Genomic DNA, 5,641 nt, shown 5'->3' with positions numbered 1-5,641 from the left:
CTTCCGCCTCCCTCCCCCGTCCTTCCCGTTTCCCTTTACAGGCTGAATTGCATCCTCCCATAACCATCCTCTGTTCGCTGTTTGGGCTCCCCTGGTGGCTCAGACAGTAAAAGAATCTGCCTGCAATTCTGGGAGGTCCCAGCTCATTCCCTGGGTCAAGAAGATCCCCTGGAGAAGGGAATGGCAACCCACTCCAGTATTCTTGCCTGGGGAATTCCACGGACAGAGAAGCCTGGCTGGCTACAGTCCATGCGGTCACAAAGAGTCAGACATGACTGAGCAACTAATACATAACTGATATAGTGATGTCCCAACCACCAGTACCTCAGAGTGTGACCTTATTTGGGAATAGGGTGGTAGTAGAGAAAGTGAGTTAAGACAAAATCATTAGGGTGGTCCTAATCCAATATGACTGGTGGCCTTATATAAAGGGGAGATTTGGACCCAGAGGAGAACACACATAGAGGAAAGGGGCTGCGAAGATTCACAGGAAGAAGACGCCAATCTGTGAGGCAAGGAGAGAGGCCCGGAGCACTGCTTCCTCACTGGCCTTAGAAGGAATCAGCCCTCCGACTCGGACTTGACCTCAGGCTTCCAGCCTCCAGGAGTGGACTATGTTCCTGCTGTTTAAACTCCCAGTGTGGTCCTTGCTATGGTAACTGCAGACACAAACACACCCTGTCATTCATTTATTCAAAAACACTGAGCCCCTGACGTTTGCAAGGGATACAGCAGTGAAGATTAACATAAGGGGCAGATGATAGATAACGTGAAGGGGTTGCCTTCAAGGGGCTTACATTTCATGAGGCTTACACAGGAAGATAATACATATCTTAAGATGAAATAATTCCATACTGATGAAAGCTCTGAAGGCAATAAAATGTGGACTCCTTTGGCTCTTCATCACTTCTCTCCCCATCAGCCCTTAGCCTCTCCTGAACAAATGGCTTAAGACTCTCCCAATCTAAGAAGTTCTTTGCCCAATCCTGCCTGCCCAGCCATCCACCATCCCATCTCTGGAGAAACCCTTGAGAACATGCTCACGACTCCTGGTGCCTCCGGTTCTCCTACATTCCCTAATCTCCGAGACTGCAGCGTCCTTTCCGCAGTCCCTCAGTCTGCTCTCCAGTTGCCCCCCACCTTCCCACCTACCTGCAGCCTTTGCTGCCTTTGTGGACTCACGTCCCCTCTTGGCTGCCAGGAGCCGGCCCTCTCCCTGCTGCTCTTCTCCTTTGCTGCCTCCTCTCACTATTCCCCCTTCTTTTCTTTAACTTTTCATTTGGAAGAATTTCAAGTCTACAGAAAAGTGGCAAGAACAGTACAGTGAATACCTGTATATCTTTCATCTAAATTCACCAATTGTTAACATTTTGCCTCTTTGCTTTATCTCTACATGTGTATACTTACTACTAGTATGTGCTGAACCATTGGAGAGGAGGTTAGAGCCATCATGACCCACCATCCTGAAATGCTTCAGCTGTATCTCCTAAGAGCGGAAATTCTCTTATGTAATCACAATTTAAATATTAATTAAGGGAATTTGATATTGAAACTTTACTATCATTGAAACTACAGTCCAAATTTAAATGTCATTCAGTTCAGTTCAGTCACTCAGTCGTGTCTGACTCTTTGCGACCCCAGGAACCACAGCACATCAGGCCTCCCTGTCCATCACCAACTCCCGGAGCCTACCCAAACTCATGTCCATTGAGTTGGTGATGCCATCCAGCCATCTCATTCTCTATCATCCCCTTCTCCTCCTGCCCTCAATCTTTCCCAGCATCAGGGTCTTTTCAAATGAGTCAGCTCTTCGCATCAGGTGGCCAAAGTATTGGAGTTTCAGCTTCAACATCAGTCCTTCCGATGAACACCCAGGACTGATCTCCTTTAGAATGGACTGGTTGGATCTCCTTGCAGTCCAAGGGACTCTCAAGAGTCTTCTCCAACACCACAGTTCAAAAGCATCAATTCTTTGGCGCTCAGCTTTCTTTATGGTCCAACTCTCACATCCATACATGACTACTGGGAAAACCATTAATTGCCCTAATTCATGTCCTTTGAAACATTTTTTTCCTGATCCAACAGCCAACCTGGATCCTCACATTGCACTGAGCTATCATGTCCTGCTCCTCTTCAGAGAGCCATCAACACCGAGGGCAGCCCAGCAGTGGCTTCAGTCACATGGATGTGTGGACGGCCCTGGGTTTGAACCTGTGCCATGATCTCTGGCCCTGCTTTGCCCCCTTCTCTATCTCATGGTTATTCACTATTCCCTGCACTGCCAGTTCCCCAGGGCAGGGATCTGAGTCATCTTGTTATCCCCACTGCCAGACCAGAGCTTGAGAAGCACATCAAGAAGAGTAGAAGAAACACCTACCTGGAGTCAGCCAGACCTGGGTTTAAACTGTGGACCCACCAGCCTCTGCCGTCATGCCCTCCATCAGGTTATTCAGCAGTAGCTCTGAGCAGATAATACAGCCTACCCTGCAGGAGCACTGTGAGTATTGACTTAGGTATTGGCACATAATAGCCTGGAAGGAAGGCAGGAAATAAAAAAGGGAGGGAGGATTCGAGGGAGTGAGAAAGAAGAAGGATGCCCAGTAGAGCTCAGAACCTAGGCATGCAATGGAGTGTCAACCCTGACCACCTCAGGGCTCCTGGATTCACACACACTCCCACTCCAAATCCCTGGCTCTAAGCAGCCTGACCCTCCCAAGCTTGGTGGAGAGAGAGCCTTGCGTGAAAGAAAGCACATTGAATGACACGTGAGATCAAGCTAGTTGCACTCCTCTGGTGGTCCAGTGGTTTAGAATCCATCTGCCAGTGTGGGAGACATGGGTTTAATCCTTGGTTTGAGAAGATCCCACATGCCACAGAGCAACAAAGCCTGTGTGCTGCAACTGCTGAGCCGGTACACCTAGATCTTGTGTTCTGAAATAAGAGGAGCCGTCACAATGAGAAGCCCGAGCACTGCAACTAGAGAGTAGCCCCTAATCTCTGCAACTAGAGAAAGACTGACCAACAACGAAGATCCAGTGTGGCCAAAAATAAATAAATAAAAATTAAGAAAAAATACATATTATATATGTAATATATATAATATTATAAATATAGTGGAATTTTAAAAAAAGAAATAAGAAATCAAGCTGGTCTGGAGCTGACTCCCAAGATGAGGAAGTGAGATTCAATCACCTTTGAAAGAGACCAGCCCATCATCTTGACCAGATACTTGATGAATATGATAACCTGGCCATATACCAGCCCAGCTGGGGAACACTGCCCACAGAAGGAATGACCCACATGGGGTCCAGTGGGCCCAGGGCCCTCTAAAACTACCAAAACTGGGCTGCAAGCTCAGGGCTGCCCTGGGAACACATTTGTTAATATCAGATTCCAGGGCAACAGCTGGACCCAATTTAGCTGTGGAACATCAACAGCGAGGCCTGGCTGCCTGCCAGCATCCCGCAGGAGGCCTGAGCCTGCCATTCCCTTTTCCACGGAGATAGAGTTGCTGAGGGTTCACCCTGACCCACCTAGCCGCCTTGCACCTTCCCAGCAGCCCAGGGAAGGAAAGGGAGCAACCAGCACTCACTGGCAACTCAACCTTTGTCTTCTGCAGACTGGTCTCCCTGCCTGCCTCCCAGGTTTTCCCAAACTCTGAAGTGATTGCCATGGCTCTCTGTCTACACTGATTTGGGGGTTTCTGGGAGTAACAGCTCCATCCACCCAGTGCAAAAGGACCCACATATACTCATTATCCCCGAAAACACACACACACACATACACACACACACACGTGCACCATGCCATCCTCTGGCATTGGGCTTCCATCACGCCCTGCACTTGGCAGTCCCAGGTTCTCAGAGGAGGCAATACATCTAGCTCAAGCCTCATTGCCCAGAGACGGGCAGGTACTTGGCAGAGGTCAATCAGCAAAGCAGGTTCAGATCCCAGTGTACTCCACTGTAAATAAATACTATTAATGAGAAAAGAACATCATTCTTACTGGGTGCCTAGTCTAAACCAAATCTTCTGATGAGTATTTGAAATACAGCCATTCTTTTAAATTAATCCTCAGAATAACTGGAGGCTTGGTGAGATTAAACATTTCTCCCAAAGACACAAACTTTTAAAAAGTGGCAAAGCTAAGACTCAAACTCAGGGCTGCCTAACATCAAATGATCGGGTTTCCTCCATGGCAGTTCTGATGTCTGAAATTCCACGAGTTAGCTTTCTCAGGTCTTGTGATTAAAATGTAAATGGCCCTGGAAAGGTCCCCCTTAAACCATTCCCAGCCAACCTGGGATGGGGAGCAGGAGGGAAGGTCACCAGAAGGGGACCTGCTACCTCCCACAAAGAGGTGAAAGGGTGTGAGAGGCTCTTGTTCCAGCCTCCCCAACTTGTCAGCCTCAGAGATGTGAGGTGAAGGTAGAGACTCCTGAAAATGGCTTCCTGGGAAGAGACCAATTCTGTGCAACACTTCTTGCTAGGCTTAGATTACTGCATACACTCAATGTTCAATAAATATGTGAAAAAGACCATGTTACAAAAAGGTATATAGAGACTGTTCCCAAAGATACATCTGTCTAGGGACCATGAATGTCTTTCATGTTCCCAGCATGTCCTCAGTTCTTCTCCTTCTTGTTTTTTAAGTAGATATATATAAAGCCAATGTTCTAGTCTGACATTCATCCCCACCCTTTTTGATAACTCAACCCTGGTTTCCCTCCCACTCAATCAGTACTTGTATTCCAGGCACGTGACCTGGGCACGGCCAATCAGGATCCTCTGACTTGGCCACAGTGATTAGTTCATATGACTTGAACTAAGCCAAGGGGATTCGATTTTGAAACTATTGGGAAAGAGGGCTTCTGTAGGACTTCCCTTGTGTCTCAGCTGGTAAAGAATCCACCTGCAATGCGGGAGACCTAGATTGATCCCTGGCTTGGGAAGAGCCCCTGGAGAAGGGAAAGGCTACCTACTCCAGTATTCTGGCCTGGAGAATTCCATGGACTCTATAGTCCACGGGGTCGCAAAGAGTCAGACACGACTGAGCGACTTTCACTTTCTTTTTCACTTTCGTTGGGAAAGAGAGGCTTGTTTTCACAGTTGTTACAAAGCTAGCAGGTGAGCCTGGTGCTGTCTGCAGCCAACCTGACACTCATTCCAGGTGTGTGTGTAGGGGGGTTACCCTCTTCCTCATTATGAGGGCTGCTGTGCGAAATGGGAGCCAAATTCTGCCCGACTGTTAACCACACCATGGGACATTCTACCATCATTTTTCCTGTGCCTCATATAGGCTTTCTAGACTCAAAATGGCGATGCCCTCGGGAAGCATTATATGGGTTAGTGACTAAAATAAATCAGAATCCTCCAATCTGGGCCTGCTTGCTGTGGTGTGTGATGAAAATAAGACCAAGGCAGGCAGTGAGGTTGGCAGATGAGGGACCGATTGACAGCATCCGAGTTCCTCGGTCTATCCCCTGTAACTCCTTGAGAATATGAAAAATTCCCTTGGGTGGGTGCGGGTGGCAAAGGCACATGAGAGTCAGGATGCTTAAAGAAAGTAGAGAGAAAATGTGAGATTGTGATATAAAAAGCGGGTTGAATGAAAAAAAAATCTTGCTGGGCCTGAAAATTT

At 47.7% G+C, this 5,641-nt stretch overlaps 1 long non-coding RNA gene across 1 annotated transcript; it reads right to left on the bottom strand.

Moving 5' to 3' along the window:
* Positions 1–204: 204 nt before the first annotated feature.
* Positions 205–4,576, bottom strand: LOC123330252. The gene is made up of 3 exons (XR_006546011.1): positions 3,193–4,576; positions 2,378–2,531; positions 205–659 (listed from the first exon to the last, which is right to left on the bottom strand). It is a non-coding gene; the product is annotated as an uncharacterized LOC123330252 (long non-coding RNA).
* Positions 4,577–5,641: the final 1,065 nt, after the last annotated feature.

This window comes from Bubalus bubalis, chromosome 18 (genome assembly GCF_019923935.1).
Source record: "Bubalus bubalis isolate 160015118507 breed Murrah chromosome 18, NDDB_SH_1, whole genome shotgun sequence".
NCBI classification, from domain to species: Eukaryota; Metazoa; Chordata; class Mammalia; order Artiodactyla; family Bovidae; genus Bubalus; species Bubalus bubalis.
This window is presented reverse-complemented; position numbering and strand designations above follow the sequence as displayed.